Consider the following 23,493-nt stretch of genomic DNA (forward strand, 5'->3'; position numbering starts at 1 on the left):
TTGGAATATGCTCAGAATATCCTAATCAATCTTATCCAAAATTAACCACTTTAATTATGGATAATTACCAATTTAACAACTTTAAATATGGATAATATCAAACATAACAACTTTTGAAAGATTTGATTTTATCCCATAATAAACAATATTTATCCAAAATAAAATTGATTTTATCCCAAAATAAAAGATCATATTTTCAAAATATTTTATCTCATCCAAAATAAATCATATTTATCTTGAAATATTTTTAAAACAGATTTTTTTTTTTTTTTAAAACCGTGCACCAGCCACCGTGGTGTGGCTAGCCGAAGCCGGCCACGGTGGCCGTACACCGAGGTGTACGCTGCACTGCAGTAGTGCACAGCAGCAGCAGCAGTGCCGCGCAACCCTTGCACGGTGCTGTTGTTGCTGCCTTTGCTGACCCATCCTCCTGCCCCACTCGCCCCTCCCTCCGGACCACCTGCACCGGTTTACAAGTTCCTAAAACTTGTTGGCGACTCTTTTTCTCTAGCTTCCTTCCCTTTGGACGCCACCATACTTAAGTGTATGATCACAGTGGGGTTCAAGTTTGGGGTAATGCTTGAAATATTCCCTACAAGGATCTTTTTCCTTATAAATAGGGTCGTATTTCCCCTATTTTATGAATCAACAATTCATAATCAATAATTCTAATTCTCTTCTCTTTCTTGAGCAATAGCTTAATATTTCTCCCTCTTTTTAAGCCTTCCCTTTTCAAATAAAAATACCGCACTCACGAGTGCTAGATACACCTAGCCAAGTTTGAAGTTGCCTTCTCCCTAGACGTGAAAGGTTGATAATTTCTGAGGGTTTGGTCCTAAATCCCTATTTCAATTATTTAAATTAATTTTTTTATTTAATATTTTCCTTGAAATTACTAACGTGTGTCATTTGTTATTAGAAAGAGATACGTACGAGGCAACAAAGTAAGTTATTTTAATTGCTCTATCTTTAGAAAGCATGTTTATGTTTTATTATTCCTAGTATCATGTTAAGATGTTATTTATTGCTTTCTAGTATCATGTTCAGGTTGCTTCCTATTTCTTCTATCATGTTAGTATCATGTTAGGGCTAAAGCTTTGATCTTTATTGTTTAGTGACATGCTAGGATTTGTTATTAATCTTGTTAGTATCATGCCTCGGATCTTGCTAATATTATGCTTTATTGAGATTATTATTATGATGGTGATGATTTGTTGTATCAATATTATTATTGTTGCTTGATATTATTATTGTTATTGCTTGATCACGCCCTCTCTTGCTGGTTTAAAGAGAATTTGTATTTGTAATCATGCTTAATAAGATAATTAATAATTTTATTTAGGCTAATTGGGTTATAGTTCAAGTGATCGCCAATAATAGTTTTGTTTGTGCATTAATATTCAACCAACATAGATTAAACAGGTTTAGGATTAATATATTGATTGTATGTTAGTCAGAAAGCGCACATGAATATGATAAGAATAAAGTAGAGGCCTTATTTTAAGGCAGGTTCAACGTCTTTTACGTTGGATTTGTACCTTCATCCCCGAATATCCAATCATGGTTCCAGACCACTATGGAGCTAGCGATCTCATGGATCGTGAAGGGGTGTAACCTTCACCCTGTGAACGGTTTACAAGTTCCTAAAACTTGTTGGCGACTCTTTTGCTCTAGATTCCTTCCCTTTGGACGCCACCATACTTAAGTGTATGATCACAGTGGAGCTCAAGTGTGGGATGCTTGAAATTATTCCCTACACAGAGCATTTTAGTCTTTTAGTTGAGGGTATCAAATCTGTTATGATAGCTGTTCTCTGCCAGCCACTTAGGTTGTTAGAGGGGCTGAATTTGTAAAAGATTCTCTAAGCCGTTTTCTTATTTTTGGTGTAACAAAGTTGTATTTTTTCCTACTATATATCAGGTACAATGTATGCTATTTTTGGCTAATGAGAAAATATATCAGATATTTTCCTCTCTACTATTCCTTTCCTTCTTTTTGTCATCCTCTTGCACACTGATCTTAATTACTCTTTATACTTTCATTGCAAATATTCATATTTTCAATATTAACCATGTAATTGATATATGTGAAATCTAATAATTGTTATCCACTATCTTATTTCTAATGTTAACCGTGTAAAAGTACTTAACATAAGGTGATTCTTATGTAGTCTTATAATTTTTTACTACCACAATTTTTTAAAATGGACGATAGAGATTATTTGTTTTTCGATTTTTTTATGGGTAATTTTAATTAAAAATATTTTTATTGATTATTGTAAATATATTTATATCTTCTAGAAATTATTTTTTAATATTTTCGAAGGATATAAAAAAATTATATATAAGAAATAAAAATATTTTTTAATTATAATTACTAATTAAAAATAGGAAAAATTGCCCTGTTAAATCCCAATTTTGCCCGTCCGCCAATAATAATCCCTACTTTTGATTATTCACTATCACTCCCAACTTTGTCTTGGATTAATTTCTATTGCACTCAAATGACTTGGAACCGGTTGAACAAGTAAATTTTGCTGACTTGTGATTAGTTGCACATGTGTCGCAACCTGATTGGTTCAAAATTTAAAAAAGAAACAAAAAAATTAATAATAATAATAAAAAAAAAAAAAAAAAAAAAAACCACAACCACTTCCACCACCACTACCACTACCCTCAATCCTGCTGGAACCCTAACCCCAACCCTCAATTCCACCGGAAAACGGTCAGCCAACCTACGACTTCCACCAAAAACCACCGACCATCCTCCACCACCCATCCCCGACCCTTGAAACCACCCACATAATCGATTTTCATGGCTGATTGTCGGAGAAAGGGGTGAAATCGAGGGTGGGGGAAGGGAAAGGGGAGGACTGGGCATCATTTTCCCGCAGCGGGGGAGGGGTTTCCGGGGGTGGGGGAGGGGTTTTCGGGGGCGGGGGAAGGGAAGGAGTGGGTTTCGAGGGAGGGGGAGGGCTGGGCGGCGGTTTCTGACAGCGGGGGAGGGGGAGGGGTTTTCGAGGGTGGGGAAGGGAAGGGGTGGGTTTCGAGGGAGGGGGAGGGCTGGACAGCGGTTTCCGGCAGCGGGGGAGGGGGTTTTGGGGATGGGGTCGATTTTCCGACAGGGTGGGGTGTGGTGTTTTTTGGGGCTGGGTGTGGTGGCAGCTGTTGGGCATGGGTGGTTTGTGGGTTTTTTTTTGTTTTTTTTTTTAAAAAAAAATAATCCAATTATAGGATGACACGTGTCTTGTAACCTGTAATATTAGGCTGGATGACTGGTTGGGTGCAATAAAAATTAATAGGGTATAAAGTTGGAAGTGATAATGAATAATCGAAAGTAGGGATTTGTAGACATCTACTTTTGGCCTCCTGTCCCGACAGGAAGTGCAATGACGATAAATAAAACCATTTTCGTGTTGGATCGAAGTGAAGAATACTTATGGATAACTGGTTAAGCCACAAAACACAAAAGACTAGCCCAAATTAAAGGAAAAGCCAAAACAAAGGTCTAATTAACTAAACCCGATCATAATTAGGCTTAAGCCCGTTCTTAAACCCTAATAATGACGGATTTAGGAGCGCCTAGGTTAAAACTTAGTGCTCAGCCGCGCGCATCTCACAAAGTCGCGCTGGGCTGCCGCGCGCAACTAATTCAGTTGCGCGCGACACCCAGCGCAACCTTAAGAGTTGCGCTGCAGAAGATTCAAAATTATTCGAAATTATACGTAAAATATAAAATCGAATCTTACCATAAAGCCGCGCGCAAGACAAATAGTTGCGCTGCACATAGCAGCGCAACTCTATAACTTGCGCTGGGATGCCGCGCGCAACTCTATCTGTTGCACGCGACACCTGCTGCGACAGAATGCTTGAAACCCTAAACCTAATCATTCCCTATAAATACGAGCTTAAACTGAGGCTTAAACACACAGAAATTAACCTAAAAATCTGGCGAAATAACTTGTGAACTTGTGCAACCTAGCCCTCTTGTCCTAAACACTCACCCTTTCGATACTTTGTTACTACGGTGGAGGTTCCCCAACAAGAAGGAGTCCATAAGTGTTCTAAACGGAGATCTAGCAAAGAGAAGTGGTAAATTCCCGAGCACTTAGTTAAATCACCTTCTTTTTCTTGTTTAAAAGGACTTTAATTAATTAATTAGTGTTGTTTGATCACCTTTAAAATAATTAATTAATCAATTCCACATAGTATCTTGCGTTAAATAAAGATTAGAATTGAATTAAATAATTGTTGGTTGATCACTTAAGCCAAGGCGAATCTTGTTTATTTTCTTGTCCTTTTCACGAATTTAATTAAATAAGAATAACGACATTACGATGTAATTCCTACGTGAATTAATGTTTGTAAATAAAATCAACATAGTTTTAGGAATCACTTTGCATACATTATTTGGTGATGAAATTGTAAAAAAAGAAGAGCTAGTAGAGGCCGTACTAGGGCTAGGATGACGATTCCCCTCTAAAAGGAACGTTATCTTAGTATCATCGCTTCCGCGCGAACTCATTTCTGGTTTATAGACCAATTTGGGCATGGGTAAACTTATGATTTGTGCTAATTATTCCATGAACTCCACATGGAAGAAAGGCATGAATGAGGTTTATGAGTTTTTCCTAAAACTCATTGGCGACTCCTACTTGTTTCTTACAAAAAAGCGTGATGATAGAATCAATTCTAATTCAAGGTCCCCCAAACAGTCAGGAATTCAAATCCTACTACACCTTAACAAGTGTAAAGTCCTAGGCTTTTAAGTGGCCAAGGGCATTTAAAGAGAGTACCCCTTACGATGGGATCACCCTCCTTACAGGATTATTATTGGCGGACGTGGCAAAGTTGAGATTAATGGTGGTAATTTTTCCTTAAAAATAAATTTAAAAAACCAACAATCTCAACCGTCCATTTTAAAAAATTGTGGTAGTTAAAAGTCATAAGACTACATTAGAATTTTCAACCTAACATAACCTTTTTTCGGGAGCAAAAAGGAATAGTTATACTGACATGATAAACATAAGAAATATTTGTCAATTACTACCGCAAGTTAATACCACTTTGTAAATTAGTACCGCAAATTAAAAAAGTTGTGAATTACTACCGCAAAATTTTTTAAGATGTTGCGATTACTACCAAACCCCCATTAAACCCAACTATGACGTCATTATAGCTCTTTAACCCATGGTTAAAGTCCTTAACCATGGTCAAACAAGGTTTAAATCCCTTAACCATGACATCATTATATCCCTGACCCATTTTCTTTTTTTTTTTTTTGGCTGGTTAAAGCCCTTAACATGGTCAAACATGGGTTAAAGTGATATAATGACGTCATAGTTGGGTTTAATGGGGGTTTGGTAGTAATCGCAACATCTTAAAAAAATTTACGGTAGTAATTCACAACTTTTTTAATTTGCGGTAGTAATTTACAAAGTGGTATTAACTTGCGGTGGTAATTGGCAAATTTTCCTAAACATAACACTCGCGGTAAACATATTTTTGCAAAGGTACATGGCGCCTTTAGCAATTTCCTGTTAACGTCAAAAATGGGCAAGTCTTTGACAAAAATGAAGCATATGTTTGGAAAATCTTGACATTATTGTCCCCACAAGTCGGACCCAAACAATGGAGCAGAGAATCATGCCCCGCTCCAACATTTTTAAAAATGATTTTGTTTCATCCAATCACTTAAAATTAAACCTCTTAGAAAATACAACTAAAATTAGGGGGTGTTTGATATAAGGTATGAGTTTAGAATGACTAAAATCCATACCTTATGTTTGTTTGCAGAAATTTCATTTTTCAAACTCATATCGCAAACTCCCCGAGCAAACCCCCAAGGTATGGGTTTTTGAAACCCAAGGGGAGAGGTGGGTATGGCTCATACCTATACCTTTAGGTTTAAAATTAAAAGAAAAACCATCATTCCTAGATAAAAATCAAACATATGAAATCAGGTATCAAGTGCCAACCCCATACCACCTAGGTTTCATTCCTCATTCCAAACCCATACCATTGTTTGAACCAAACGCCCCATTGATATTTTATTTTAAAACCTTCACCAAAAACAAACATTAAGTTTGAATTAAATTCATTCTCTTTTTTTCATAAGTTCTATCTTCCTTTTCATTATAAAACCAAAAAAAAAAAAAAAAAAAAAAAAATCTAAATTTGGGTTTACATAATAATCATCATTAATAATATAAATTGTTTATAGATTCTTGAAAATAGTTGTTCAATGTTTCAACAGCTAATAATAAAAAAAAATTAAATCAGTGTAATATTATATGATAATCCCTCATGAGAGTGAAGGATAGTTCAAGTGGTTAAAGTTTATCTCCCGATATTTCAAGAAATCTTGAAATCGATTCTCATCACCACCTTCGTGGTTCTCTAAATTTTTTTAAAAAAAAATCCCTCCATCCTTAAATAAAAGCTTTATTTTCTTGTCAAAAAAATAAAAGCTTTATTTGTCATTTTTTTCGAAAGGTGATAAAAAATTTAGTTATAAAAATGAGGTACTTTGGTTTGATAAATTAAAATGAATTCAAAATTAAATAAAATTTAAACTTATATTTGAGGAAAGTTTTTTTTAAAATTTAAATGAGACTTTAATTGGGGACTGAGGGACTTTTGTACGGAGTAATTTCTTTATCAATACTACAATCTTTAATTTCTTTTTTCATTTTGATATTACACTTTTACTCTAGTCGCGGTATTGACAATATATCAACATTTGAAGTATAGAGTTCCTTGGGCTGTAAATAAGTAGGTGTACTGATTACTGAATGTCTGAATGCTTTTTTATTAGTGAATTAATCTAATATTAAATGCTAACATTACGCATTTATCGGTAGGCTATGTTATTTTCACCTTATTTTTATTGATCTTAAATTATTAATACTGGATAAAAATTAGTTTTGTCGAACTGAAATTAATATTCTTGAACTAAAAGTATATTTATTGATTCTATGTTATAATTATATGTAGCCCTAAGGGCTATGTGCAACATTTTCCTTCTTTTTTAACTGAAATTATTTTTATTGAATATTTATTTTTGTAAGATCCAATAGAACATTTCCTTTTTTTTTGAAAAACAATAGAACATTTCCTAATAGTTAGTGCTTTATTTAGTTTGACTTCATATATAAAGTTAAACTTTTAGACAGACCACAAGACAGTGACACTTATCGTTTTAACTTTTCGCCAAGTGTCAAACGCTAAGTGTCGCGTCATGGAGGCAACAGTTAAGTATTAATATAACATGTAGGGTTTATTTTGGATATATTTTTTTATGAATAAAAAGTTGTATTTTTATGTTAGGGTATAAAACTCACATATTCTTATATGTGGTTGGTCACATCGTGTGGCAGGGGTTACTTTGTTAATGTAATAGGGGTTACTTGGTCAGTGTTAAAGGGGTTATTTCGTCAGTGCTATAGGGTTACTTGATAGTGTTATATGGGTTATTCAGTTTGTATTATAGGAGTTACTTGGTTAGTTTTATATGGGTTACTTTGTTCTTTTATAAGTGTCTACACGGTGTGGTTGGCTAAAAGTTGTATTTTTATGTTAGGGTATAAAACTCACATATTCTTATATGTGGTTGGTCACATCGTGTGGCAAGGGTTACTTTGTTAATGTAATAGGGGTTACTTGGTCAGTGTTAAAGGGGTTATTTCGTCAGTGCTATAGGGTTACTTGATAGTGTTATATGGGTTATTCAGTTTGTATTATAGGAGTTACTTGGTTAGTTTTATATGGGTTACTTTGTTCTTTTATAAGTGTCTACACGGTGTGGTTGGCTAGCTACACACAAGACGGGCTGAAAAAAACAAGGATAGACATTGTAGGATATAAAAAGTTAATTTAGAGTTTTATTTTTAATAGAATTTGGATAAATTTATAGGATAAAATTTGTTGTTTAGAGTTTTATTTCCAATAAAATATCTATATTTCACAGGTACAAAATAAATTATAAGTTTAGTAAGATCACGAGACAACACTTGGCGTTTCAACTTTTTACTAAATATCACATCACGTAGACAAAAATTAATAATTTATCAAATAAATTTATTTTTATATCATAATTTTTTTTGGTGCGAATGAATTAATTCAAAAATACAATATTCATTTATAATATATTCTAATCGATTGAAATAAGATACTTCACAATCTAATATGATTTCAATACTTTATATAGAACTGTCAATTGGGTTAGGTCACGGGTCATTTCAAGTCAAGTCATGAGTCAAAAAATGTTTACACTAGCCCAAAGTTTTAGGTTCAAGTCAACCAAAGAGTTTAGAACAATTTTTTTGGTTTACTTTATTTTTAGCTAATTTTAGAAATTTATAATATTTCAAACTTACTTAGCTATTTTTTTAATTATTTTTTAAATCAAACATTTTCACCAGTATTATTATTAGTCATTGCATTCCTATTGCATAATTTAAATCGTCACAAAATTACATCAATTCCTAACAAATCAATAAAATGCTTATCTTAAAATTTAATAGATAACACGGGCATCGCACGGGGCAACAAACTAGTTACTTATATAAAGGGAAAATACAAGTTAATCTGCCATATAAACGAATTTTTGTTAATCAGATGACATTTTTGTAAATGTATTGAAAAAGCAGGGTCATTTATTCAGTACTTTTGGTGAGTTGTCCAATTACTGTTTGCTTTTTGCTTTTACTGTTTGGTGAGGAAATTACGCATGTACCCCTCAACTAGTACATGAAAAGACGCATATACCCCTCCATTGGTACTTGTAAAGACAATAATACCCCATTTTGTTTATCTGGGGAATTGTCTGGGTATTGCTCTTATATATATAGCCATAAGGGCTTTAAATATCCTTTTTCAACAAAAAAAAAAATAAAAATAAATAAATAAAATAAAATCTCAAACTCTCTATAGAAGAAACAATAGCATCTCATAATCTCCCTCCAATTCTCTCCACTACTTTTGCTTTATACAATCAATCAATCAATCAATCAATCAAAGCCTTAATCCCAAAAGTGGGGTCGGCTAACATGAACCAAATTTGATTATTCCGTGTAGTCATCAACATAAATCTTTCTCCTCCATCCCTTACGATCCAAAACTTCATCCTCACGTAAATCCATGCACTTCATATCCTTCCTCACTCCTTCCAACCAAGTCATCTTTGGTCTCCCTCTTCCTCGTTTAATCCCTCCATGGTCCCACTCTTCCACTCTTCGCACCGGTGCACCCTCGGGTCTCCGTCTTACATGTCCAAACCAACGCAGACGATTTTCCCTTAGTTTATCTACAATGCCCGCCACACCTACTTTCTTGCGAATAACCTCATTTCTGATTCTATCTCTTAAAGTGTTTCCACACATCCACCTTAACATGCGCATTTCCGTAACCTCCATCTTTTTAATATGCTCTTTCTTAGAAGCCCAACATTCTGTACCATAGAGCAACACTGGTCGTATGGCAGTCCTGTAGAATTTTCCCTTCAACTTTAAGGGAATGCTGCGGTCGCATAACACTCCCGTGGCCGCTCTCCATTTAAGCCACCCTGACTTAATCCTGTGGGTCACGTCTTGATCAATGTCACCATTCTTCTGGATGATCGACCCTAGGTACTTAAAACATTCACTCATGGTCAAATCCTTTCCATCCAAACTCACCACTTCATTGCGTGTCCCCCTCTGAGTGCCAAAACGACATACCAAATATTCAGTCTTACTCCGACTTAGCTTAAACCCTCTAGATTCCAACCTTTGCCTCCATTGCTCCAACTTGACATTAACCCCATCCTTAGTCTCATCCACCAAAACGATATCATCTGCGAACAGCATACACCATGGAACCTCATCTTGAATTGGTCTAGTTAATTCATCTAGAACCGTTGCAAAAAGAAAAGGGCTTAATGCAGACCCTTGATGCAATCCGATTGTAATAGGGAAATCTTTTGTCAACCCTCCGCATGTCCTCACATTTGTTGACACATCCCGATACATATCCTTAACTAGGTCTACATACCTTCGTGGGATACCTTTCTTCAACATTGCCCACCAAAGTATCTCTCTTGGCACCTTGTCATATGCCTTCTCTAAATCAATAAAGACCATATGAAGATCTTTCTTCTTTACCCTATAAAACTCCATCATTTGTCTTATCAAATGGATTGCCTCCATAGTAGATCTCCCAGGCATAAAACCAAATTGGTTATCTGAAATGCTTGTGCATGCCCTCAACCTTTGTTCAATCACCCTTTCCCACAACTTCATAGTATGGCTCATAAGCTTAATTCCTCGATAGTTAGAACAATCTTGAGCGTCTCCTTTGTTTTTATAAACCGGGACCAAGGTGCTCTTCCTCCAATCTTGTGGGATCCTTGTAGCCGTCCATATCATGTTGAAAAGGTTTGTTAACCAATCAATACCAATCTTACCCAAACACCTCCACACCTCTATCGGTACCCCATCAGGGCCAACCGCCTTCTTAGGTTTCATCTTCCTCAGTGCAATCTCCACCTCTACTCTCCTAATCCTTCGCACATACTCCATGTTGATTTCTTCATCACTCATAGAGGTATCTCCTATCACAACTCCATTACTTCCATTAAATAATTCATCGAAGTACCCCTTCCACCTGTCCTTGATGCCCTCCTCTTGCACTAGGACCATTTGGTTCTTATCTTTGACACACTTCACCATGCCAATATCCTTCCTTGCCTCTTGTCTTCTCTTTGCCATCTTATAAATGATCCTTTCTCCCTCCTTGGAATCAAGCTTTTCATAAACCTCCTGATATGCCTTTTCTTTTGCTTGGCGAACAGCTGCCTTTGCCTTGCTCTTAGCCTCCTTATACGCTGCAAAGGTTTCATCACTCCTACATTTTCCTAAGGCTTGATAGCATTCCCTTTTTTGCTTAATTACTGCTTTCACCTCTTCATTCCACCACGAAGTATCTCTCTGTACCGAAGTTCTTCCCCTTACTTCCCCTAAGACCTCTTTGGCCACTCTTAGGAAACAGTTCTTCATTCGTAACCAAGTCATGTCCGGATCCACCTCTCCATCCCAATCCGCTTCTTCAATTACCTTTTCTGTAAAAACCTTAGCTTTTGCATCCCTTAGGGTCCACCATCTTATCCTTGGTTCTTCTTGTCTAACTTTTTTCTTCGCCTTCTCTTTCAGACGAATAGTCATTACCAATAGCCGGTGTTGGGTGACCACACTCTCCCCTGGGATAACCTTACAGTTTATGCAACTTTGTCTATCTATGCTCCTTGTGAGCAGGAAGTCTATTTGAGTTGCATTTGCTCCATTCCGAAAAGTTATCAAGTGTGAATCCCTCTTCTTAAACCAAGTATTAGCCAAAATTAAATCATATGATTGGGCAAAATCCATAATAGCTTCACCACCGGCGTCCCTCTGCCCATACCCAAAGCCTCCATGGACACTCTCATAGCCATCTCGGCTCGCCCCAACGTGCCCATTTAGATCCCCTCCAATATATAACAATTTTTTTTATTCTTACACTCACCCCACTACCTCCATATTTTATTACTTTCTCCTAAAACTCCGTGCATGGAGAAATGGAGCAAAGTTTTAAAAAACGGAGGGAGTATATAGGAGCCTTGATTGGGACCAGTTGACCTTGCCGGAAAAAAATATACTGTATATATAAATAAAAAAAAATCTCAAACTCTCTATAGAAGAAACAATAGCATCTCATAATCTCTCTCAAACCCTCAATAAAGCACTCGTTGTCCAAGTTAATATATACAGTTTTCAATTTCTTTTTTATTAGGTTTTTTTTTTTTTTTTTTGAATAGCAAAAATATTTTATTAATTAAAAGTCATACGACATCTACAATAGAGATTCGACGTTAACAAATACATAAGATATTGAATCAAATATAATTTTCCTTCATAAAAACTACGATTGTCGAGTAGATCTTGCACTGCAGAGCATCTCCCATTTATATCGCTGAAAATTACAGTCTTGTTGGAGAGACAATCTAACGATCATTTGTAGCCGTGAGGATGTTTTCCTTCTGATTCATCTGTTCGTATTCGAAAATTTGATAAATTTTTCACCAACGAAATAATTTCACGACAATCCATTAGATCTGCTACCATGGATTCAAAACTAAGAAATTTCTCCCTCGAAAAGATCAAGGAGATAAACCTAGTCTTTCGAAGGAGGTCGAAAAACCCTTAGCTTGTCTTTCGAAGGAGATCGGAAACTCTTTCTTTCAGGGGCGGAACTATGTAGGTGCATGGTGAGTCACGTGACTCACCAGCAAAAAAAAAACAAATTGATTTTTTTTTTAAAAAAAATATCAAAGAGACCTCCTATTATAGATAGGCGGTCTCCTTGCTGCTGACATTGTATATGAACATTTGTTGCGCTGCTTTCTTTTTTCATTAAAGAGACCTGTTATATTTAATAACAGGTCTCTTAAGTTATCTCACTATTTTTTTTTTTTTTTTTGTGTACTCCGTATAATTTTTTAATAATTCTTGTACAATAAAGTTAATTTAAATGTAATAATTTTATAGTATTAGATAACAGGTCTCTTTTCTGCTGACATTGTATATGAACATTTGTTGCGCTGCTTTCTTTTTTCATTAAAGAGACCTGTTATATTTAATAACAGGTCTCTTAAGTTATCTCACTATTTTTTTAATTTTTTTTTTGTGTACTCCATATAATTTTTTAATAATTCTTGTACAATAAAGTTAATTTAAATGTAATAATTTTATAGTATTATTTGTTTGTAACATGCTATTTATTTGGAGTACGTACTTTCGACTTGTAAGATTGAATTTTTAAGTACTATTGTAGTATGGATTTTATGTCCTATTTTTTTATTGAAATCATTTTGGTGAAATATATTTTTTATATATACATATATGTAATTTTTGGATTGAAACAAGTGATCAGTTATTGATGGTGACTCACCAGTTCGAAAATCCTGGATCCGCCACTGCTTTCTTTCGAGGGAGAAAAGTTCCTCCCAAAAGGATGAAACATTATTATAAACCTAAAAAAACAATAAAGAAACAAGGATGGGGGCTTTCCACCGGTAAAATCGATGGAAGCCCCTTCAAAATTCAACAATGAAGGCTAGGATTTTGGAGAGAGAAAGGAGGAAAAAAGAGGAGAGAGATCAGGTATATATATACTAAGTACGTACGGATTAACACAATATGATTTTGTTCATAATGACACTTTTTCTTTGCTGAACAAAATAACAAAGAGATTGCTTTCATCATCCCGTACGTGACTCTTTGCAAATACAATCTCTCCTTGTCAAATCTTAGAATATATGTGCAGTTTTTTTATTTATTTATTTATTTATTTATTTATTTTGGTACTTTGCTCTATAATATTTCAAATATTGTTAACATAAATCTCTCATTTCAGATCATATACTAGTATATTTTTTTAAATAGTCATTTCATATATCTTGAAGAATAATTTTTTTAAAAAAAATAATATTAAAAAAAATTGAAGTTGATAAAACATTTGAGGTCGCCAAACAAATATACAGAAAAGGGGTTTTAATTGTACATCATCATTATTTGTTTTAGGTTAGGTTAATTTGTTAAGTCTTATCAAATACGAAGTATCGTACTTAGTAAGAGTAGTGATATACAACCATACGAGTGCTACTTTTATTTCAAAATGTTCTTAACATTTATAACTTGCACAAGAATTATAATAAAGGGGAGATTGTTTATAATGGCATTGTGTAAGAAAAAAGTAGATAAAATACTACCTCCGGTTCATTTTAGTCGCAACAAAGGACATGTTTGCGGAAACCAAGACAAAATATTGAAAACTTGATTATGGGCAAATTAGGGTATATGCTTAACTATTAATTCAACCCAAATAAAAAAAAAACAAATTTAACCTTAATTAAATTAAGAAACCCACCACCACCAACACCACCAATCATCACCCAAACCACCCACCACCACCCAGTACCAAGCCCATCACCGTCGACGCACCACCACCACCCCACGCACCCAGCAACCCGCCAGCCCACCACCACCTCACGTACTCAGCAACCCAGCAACCCCCGAACCCAGCCACCACACGAACCCAGCCACCCGCCAGCCCACCACCACCTCACCCACTCAGCAACCCAGCAACCCACGAACCCAACCACCCACCACCACTGCCCCTCACGCACCCAGCAACCCGCGAATCCAGCACCCACGAACCCAGCCACCCACCACCACCGCCCCTCACGCACCCAGCAACCCACGAATCCAGCACCCACGAACCCACACGTCGCCGATCTTCAACCACGAAACCCACACGTCGCCGATCTTCAACCACGAAACCCAGCACCACCAACCCACCAAACCAACGACACCTACCCACGAAACCAACCCACAAAACCCGACAATCAGAAACCACGAAACCCACCCATAAAACCAAACCCACGCCGTCGATCTACAACCCCCACCGCTCTTAACACCATGAAGCCACCATGAAAAAGGAGTTGGAGGAGGAGAGAGAAAATTAAAGGGGTGAGAGTTTAATTAATTAAGCTTGGGGTTTAATTTAATGAAATCAGATTTGTTATTTAATAAGAGTGTTTAAGAGAAAAAGTAAGGGTATATATGTCGTTTTACAGGCCAAAAGTTACCAAATAAGGAAAAAAAAAATTTGTTGCAAGTAATTTGAACCACCCCAAAATGGAAATTGTTGCAACTAAATTGAACCGGAGGTAGTAAGAAAGATAATGTAAAAAGGTGAATTGGTGTAAGAAAAGAGGTGGATAAATTAAAAATAAATTATTGAAAATGTTTATATACTATGGTATCAAAAGGGAAAGGTAAAATAGATTTGACAATAAGGAATACATATTTGTTCAGAACATTATGAAACGGATAAAAACGGAATATGTTATGAACATTGTATCTTTCTACAGAGTACAAATTTCCATTATTCTAGTTGTGAATGGTTTTTTCTCTTCTGTATATACTATTGTCTTTTTTCCTTCCCTATATCGTCTTTCTATCTCCCTTCCTCGCATTGAGACAATCGTGTGTTGTGCGAGTCATTAGACTACTTGAAATTAAAAAGGAGAATTATCTTAATTTATAGAATAGCCTTGTCATCCCTTGTTTATTACAGGCCATGGGCCAAAAAATATATACAAATCCAATGATAAGACACAAACCACCTTACTACATTAATTAGGTAATAAAGCATGGGCCAAAGCCATTCAAATCCAATGGTTTCAGATTAAGAAATTAATTAAACAAGTCAATATCAAGTCTTATCATAGGGATTAGGGACATATAACACTAAAATTACTATGTAATTAATCACCCTAATTGTATGCCTAGGTTTAAGATTATAGCTCAAATAGTGCTAATAATATTCTTGAATGATTGCTTTGGCTGTGGAAAAACATAATGATAAACATTCAAGAAAAAGAAAAGCACCATTTAAGCCTAATCGTACACTTGAAAGCAAGAAAATAATGTGAAGGGGTAGAAAAAGAGGGTCCAAAACCTACTTTTTATTGGCCCCATTTATTTGCATATATCTTTCTCACCATAATTATTTAAATTAATCTCTTTCCTTTTTTTTTTTTTTTTGTTTTCTCTCTTTTATTTTCTTCCTTCTTCTCATTTTTCACTTAGCTTCTTCAAAATTCTTCTTACTTACTACTCTCTTATATAGTTGTACCAAAATAGTAACCAAAGGTGAACAAAGGTGAAAATTCTTAATCATGTCATCAAGCAACATGAAGGGTAAAGATTTAGTAAATCATCATCAAGGAACGTTGTCGGTGGGAGCCGGATCCCGGTCCTTGATGATTGATGATGAGGATCACAATAACCAACACCAACACCAGCATCACAACCAGAACCAGAACCAGAATCAGAACAGACAGTCACCGGCTCCACTAAGCCGGTATGAGTCCCAAAAACGACGCGATTGGAACACGTTTTGCCAATACTTGAAGAATCAAAGGCCCCCAGTTAATGTCATGTCACAGTGCACCCCAAATAACGTGCTAGACTTCTTAAGGTACCTTGACCAATTTGGTAAAACTAAGGTACACATTCAAGGATGTGTTTTCTTTGGCCAACCTGAGCCCCCAGGCCCATGCACTTGCCCCCTTAGGCAAGCTTGGGGTAGCCTTGATGCCCTCATCGGACGGTTACGAGCCGCCTACGAGGAGAACGGAGGTCCACCCGAAACCAACCCGTTCGCTAGCGGCGTGATAAGGATGTACTTAAGGGAAGTGAGGGATACTCAAGCTAAGGCTAGAGGAGTTCCTTACAAGAAAAAGAAGAAGAAGAGAAGCCAATTGAAAGCTGCTGCAGCAGCTGCTGTTCTTGTTGCTAGTAGTAGTAATACTAGTGCTGGAAGTTCACGATTTCCCATGCAATCTCCTTCTTGATCAATCAATGATCATATTCTATATAATATGAAGTCATAATATAATTAGTCTTTTGATCTATAAGACTATATTATATATTTATAGGTAATTTCCCATCTTTAATTTCCTTAGGTTCATGTTTTTAATTTGTTTATTTCCATACATTTTGAGGAATTTTTTTGTTTTGATTGTTACATATAGTACATGTTATTATATCTTGCTAGTAATATATACACTACAGGAAATTGGCTTTACTTTCTCTCAGAGTCGACAATCTGATTAATTATGTGTGATAACAAATTGATTGTTCAATTTGCTACTCTGTTTCACTACAGATCAAATTAACATGAAAAAATTTAAAGTAATACATAATACAATCATTTGTACACATATAATCATTTAATATTATAAGTATATAAAAAAAATTTATTAGATCAATCTTGTTTAGAATTTTTTATATGTAAATATGGTTAATGGTTTGACTCATTTTTGAATGAGTACACTAACCTTTCTTTCAAAAAATAAATTATATATTAAGATGCCATGTTAGAAACTCAATTCTAGTTGATTAATTGGGTATATATGTACAAATTTTTTAATTAAAATTAGCACCATGAATGAAATTGAAGCTAAACCCTAGCTTATCCAGGTGATGACTAGGTGAGAGCGATGCAAAAACCCTAGCTTTTTTGGGCAATGGGTTGCTTACTTTTTACTACTAAAGACAAAAAGTTAATTTTTTTTAAACTACTGTACATTATTAAATTAATACTGTGGTTCTTCCTTAAACATACATTTTAACAGTTAAATTTTTTACTATTTTTACATATTCACACCAATTATTGGAGGACATGAAATGAAAGTTTTTTTTTTTTATTTTATTTTTTAAAAATTTTATTTTTAAAATTTAGGGGGATTTTCCAAATTCCAATATGTTCACATTTTACTTTTTATAGCCAATTAATGGTTGCTTTAAGGATTCTGCACCAACTTATGCCTGCCATGGTTTTGTCCATTTATATATTATTATTATGTGTGACATGATATGATGATCACATCATAGAATATATATGTAATATATGATTTTATTTATTTATATGGGACCTAATATCTATGATGATGGGGCGTTTGTTTGAGGGTCCATAGACAGGTTAATTTGGTTTCTAACATCACCTATTTCCACTCCATTTCTATATAGTTTGTCCTTGCTTCTTTTTTCCATTTTATTTCCTCTTTCTATTCATCAATTAACATGTTTTTTTTTCCTTCTTTGTTTTACAAGAAATTTAAAGTTTAGATTTGAGCAAAGAGTCTTGCATTGCCTCTCTAATTGTTTGAAAAGTTTTGAAAGGTGAGGTGAATCTTATTATATAGATTATATATTTTTTATGCATCAAGCTATCAACTTATTAGTTTTTTAAACTAATTGATGTTTCAAAATTTAATTTTTTAAATATGATATAAGCCTAAGAGATCGATATAACTTTACTATGCACCAAATAATAATGTTACTTATGTAAAATAATTAAAGAAAGGTTAATATGCGTGACACATAACACCAAAAATCTTAGCGGCTCAATACTTTTTACATAACACATAAAATCTGAAATATAATTAAGCTATATAACATGAGATACAACCTGAAAACTTATATACTCAAAGTTTGGTGATGGTTGATGGAAGGGCGGCACACAATAGGGATCAGATGTGGTTTTGCAGGTGGCGGGTGTAGCGTAGCATGCGGTGGTGCATAAAAAATGTGGGAGGAAATTTTTTTGGGTTAATTGAAAGGCAAAAGCTAATGAGCGCCCCCGGGGCGTTAAATAAGAGAATTAAAGTGCAAATATTAGAGTAAAATTAACCTTAATTACACCGAACGACGCGTGATTTTATCATGCATTCCTAACTTAATACCATTTCAACCAATATAATTACTCCTTATCTAACGCCCCGGGGCGCCCGTTAGCAATATCCTAATTAAAAAATGGTTTTAATATACACAAATTTTTGTATTGGCTAGCCACACCGTGTGGCCAACCACAATTTTATTATTATTATTTTTTTTAAATCATCAAACTCTTCTCTCTCTTCTTTTCTTATCTTCTTCTCCAAGTCAAATCATACATCATCAACAATTATATCTCAACTCCACCCATTTTCTCTCTCCTCTTTTCTTAGCTTCTTCTTCAAGCCAAACCACACATCACCAACAACCATATCTCTACTCCACTCATTTTCTCTCCCCTCTTTGCCAAATTGCTGTAATTGAAGTCCGAAATTGTAGAAATTGGGTGTCAAATTGCTGTGAAAAATTGTGATTAATTATCCTTAAGATCATCAACAACATTTGAAGTAGTGAAATCGATGGGTGTTATTGGTTTGGTAAGAGTGTTATTGGTTTTGGTCAAGGGTTACTTGTAGGGTGTTACTAGTTTTGCTCAAGGGTTACTTGTAGGGTATTACTGGTTTGCGGTATGGGGCTTACAAGCAACCCTTGAATAAGCAACAAGTAACCATTGAATAAGTAATTCATACAAGTAACCTTGAAGTAACTCATATAAGTAACTCCTGAATAAGTAACTCATACAAGTAATAACCCTTGTATAAGTAACTCATATAAGTAACCCTTGAATTAACCCATACAAGTAACCCCTGGAAAAAAAAAATACAAGTAACCCCTTTAAAAAAAATACAAGTAAATCTTAAAAAAAAAATACAACTAACCCCTGAAAAAAATACAGGTAACCCCTGAATAAGTAATTCATACAAGTAACCCCTGAAAATTAAATACAAACAACCCCTGAAAAAAAAAATACAAGTAACCCCTGAAAAAAAAAATACAAGTAACCCCTGAATAAGTAACCCATACAAGTAACTCCTGAAAAAAAAAAAATACAAGTAACCCATGAATAAGTAATCCATACAAGTAACCCCTGAAAAAAAAATACAAGTAACCCCTAAATAAGTAATCCATACAAGTAACCCCAGGAAAAAAAAAAATACAAGTAACCCCAGAAAAAAAAATACAAGTAACCCCTGAAAAAACATACAAGTAACCCTGACAAAACCAGTAACCCCATTATGTGAGTGAATAGTAACCCTGTTATATGCACGTAATCCGTTATTTTTACTGACTTGACAGCAGGCCACACTGCACCAAAAAAGCTCTATTCAATATATATTTTTTTCTTTGATATAATTTTTGGTTTAAATTTATTTCATTTGACAAATAGTATTTAAAAATTTTAAAATGAAGCAGAGAATTATCTTAGATTTGATCATGGAGTTGAATATTTAAGCTAAGATTTTGATCATGACTAACTCCACGGAGAACATTATTAATAACAAGTGTCACGGATCTTTCATTATTCTTTTGGGCTTATATTATTATATATGACAACTCAAATAAAAACTCCGCTTAAGAGTTGATGAGATTAAATTAGGCGAATGAATGAAAGATAAACCTAATGTGCAATTGAATCACTTATTAATGCCATGCATAATCTATAATAGCTCGTCTAGCTAGATGTATTATATTCTTCAAGTATGTGTAGCAGATTTAATTTCAATCAACTACGCTCCAAGTAATTCACACTAGAATGTAACTAAGAAGATCCTTAAGTACATGAGAAGAATGACTAAGCTAGGACATTTTCTTATTAGTTGTAGTCTTGTAGAGGTGCGGAGAGGATCAACTATTTGTTAAAGGTTTGCAAATTTAATATGGTATCATTAATCCATTGATTACACCGCTACCACAATGACGGAAGTTCAAGTTTTAAAATCATATTGAGAATATATTATTCAAAATATATAAGAAAATGGCTTTAATTGTGTGATAATTAGAAGTGATATTAAATCACATTATAATTAATACCATTAGTTGCGTTTTATGAATTTTGTTTCTTATATATAGTAGATTAGTAGTGGTGTAGAATTAAATTAAATGTCCAACATACATAATTTGAGCCGAATTATTGTCAAGTGTGTGATTAGATGATTGAAACCCTATTATTAACTTAATAGAAACCATAAATCATCTAGTGTCCTTATTTACAGTCATTTAGTTGGGCATGAATGTCATGTCAAAAAAATGTCGGGCATAAATGACTTGTCTAAAATGACTAGGTTATGAGTTTCGCCCTGGTCTTTTTCACCTTAAAAAAATAATATTAAGTAAATATAATTTCAATTCAGTAAAAATTATGTTCAATTCATTAAAAATAATTTCAGTTCAGTAAAAATAAGTTCAGTTCAGTAAAGTTCATTTTTCTCATATAAGAATTATAACAGAAAATCAGTAAAGATAATTTAAGTTTAGTAAAAATAATTTCATTTCAGTAAAATTAATTTAAGTTCAGTAAAAATAATTTAAGTTCTGCAAATATAATTTTGTTTCAGTAAAAATAATTTCAGATGAGCAAAAATAAGGTGAAAAGAAAGGGTCGTTGATGGATAGCGCAATTCCATATGGTATAATCACATAGAGATATTTAACTAGTTAGGTTGTTCTCTGCTCTTCACCTTAGGGCCTGTTCTCTTACGTTGAAATTCAATTCAGCTCAGTTCAGTTCAGTTCAGTTCAGTTCAGCTCCTAATTTCCTTCTCTTATAAAATATTCAGTTCAGTTCAGTTCAGTTCAGCTCAGTTCAGTTTAGTTGAGTTTAGTCAATGAGAACAGGCCCTTATTTTTGCTGAATTTATATATATCTACTAAATTTAAATTATTTTTATTGAATATTATTTGAATAAGATGAGGATAACATAATACGTCTTCGATATAGATTGAAAATCCTAATTAAAATTCTTTTACAGAGTACAAAAATGGAATTATAATATATGCCATTTTATTTATTGTACTAGTTTTTTCCCCGTGCAATGCACAGGTAATAAAAAGACTTGCTTGTAAATAATAAATAAATTCAATTAAAATAAAGTTAGTTTAAATGAAATGACTTATATATATATATATATATATATATATATATATATATATATATATATATATATATATATATATATATATATATATATATATATATATATATATATATTCTTTTTGAAATTTGAAATTATTTAATGTCTACCCTTAGAACTCTCTTGTTAGATATATCATTTAAAATATTGTTATAAATTACTGTGACTTTTTTATCATGTTTATTTTTAAGGAAAAAAAGGGGAAAAAATAATAAGTTTTTGACGGAAAATTTGTTATTGTGGTTGCAACATGTGTACATTAGAGATAACTCGATCTGGTAATTAGTTTAGTATATAGTATAGATTATCATGCATGAGTATAACATTACTCTTGCTCAATGATTAAATGATTAGCATGTCTTTCACATTGCCAAATATCAAGTTGATAAATGAGATTATAAAGGCAATACATGGCCAAGTTGTTAAAAAATGAAGTGGTATTTAATTATGATTATATACTAGTATATACGAGATTGAATAAGACCTTATTTAGTTCACCTTATTTTGGCTAATCTGGTATGATCTAAACTTATCTTATCTAATGTTATCTGAACTCATTTTTTCTTTCACTTATTTAATTTGATCTAATACTAACTAAAGACTTAATTTAAAATCAGATCAGATAAGATAACTGATAAATGCATGCTCGGGCTCAAATAGATCAGTTTATTTATTAATTCGATAATTCTAGCTAAAAAGATATTAAGAAACATTTGGTTAATAATATGGTCTGGATATAGCATACTACAGAGTATATATTATGGAATTAAACATTAAGAGGCTCGAAAGAATTTAGAGACTTTATTTCAGACTAGTGAAAGATTGAAGGAATTGTCGTTTGATCGAGATGAAAATTACTACGAGTAAATATATATATTAGGATTCTATGTTAATTATAGTGATAAGTAATTAAATTATTTTGGGTAGACTGTTCACATACGTCAGTCTCAACCTAGAAACTAACAGCGATACTACATATGTGGGAAATATATTAGAAGTCTACTAAGCTACTAACTATAAATTGAGCACATCCTATGAGGTTACATGTAAAACTATATTGGCCTTGATCTTGATCAAAAGTTCACCAAAGTTCTGAAGTTCATAAGAGATTTTTGTACTACCTCAATTAATTATTATGGAATTTTTACTATCTTACAGATAATACCCCAAAGTTACACATAATAATTAACGGAGGTAATATTACAATTATATATGCATGAGATCCTAATTTTGGTCTTTTTTTTTTTTTTTGCGATTCCTTAATAGTATATCGGTATTTGAGTTTCAATCCTTTAATTAATTAAATTGACCAAACTAAGTAAATCCTTGTATCTTTTATTACGTCTCTTTATTCCTTTAAATCATTATCACTATATACTTTATTGTTGACTGTTACATATTGTAAGTTTTTGTGTTACTAAAAACATAAAATGCATTAACGAGATTGAGGGATATCTCAGGTGGTTAGAGCTTTCTTCTCAATTTTTGAATTTTGAAATTGATTTTCATCACACACCCTGTACCTAGATTTATATACACAAAAAAAAAAAAAAAAAAAAAAAAAAAAAAAAAAAAAATCACACACACAAAAAAAAACATGAAATGCGTTACCCATTTATTCAAAACTCGTTCCTATTGATTGAAATTGGAATCATCATTCTTATATAGTTCCTACAAAACATAAAATTGTGACTAATACATGATCACTAGATTCACTATTAGCATAAAAAATATCGTTGATAACGCTACATAATACTAAATAATATCTTAATAGTACTATAATAGTGATGTTTTTGTTGTTATTAATAATAATAATAATAATTGTAGACATTGCTTTACCTTTTGTATTTTGTTAGACTAAAAAAAGCTAATTTATCAAACAATGAAATGTCGCAAATATCATTGCAGCCTGTTTCCAGAATTCAAGCAACAACGTCAAGATGCTTTATGTCACATCTTTAAAAAAGAATAGATAATTCAAATTAAGTAAACCAATAATAAATGATTATTGGTAGGGAAAACTTTAATTTGTGTTTTACTAATTCCTTCCTTTTAAATTAGGTGTAATTTTGATTATATCGATATATCCGTGGATACTTAATT

General features: G+C 33.4%; 1 pseudogene; it reads left to right on the top strand.

The window, feature by feature from the left end:
- Positions 1 to 15,602: 15,602 nt before the first annotated feature.
- LOC145627122 (protein LIGHT-DEPENDENT SHORT HYPOCOTYLS 10 pseudogene) lies at positions 15,603 to 16,648 on the top strand (annotated as a pseudogene).
- Positions 16,649 to 23,493: the final 6,845 nt, after the last annotated feature.

This window comes from Chenopodium album, chromosome 4 (assembly GCF_948465745.1).
Source record: "Chenopodium album chromosome 4, dcCheAlbu1.1, whole genome shotgun sequence".
Classification (NCBI taxonomy): domain Eukaryota; kingdom Viridiplantae; phylum Streptophyta; class Magnoliopsida; order Caryophyllales; family Amaranthaceae; genus Chenopodium; species Chenopodium album.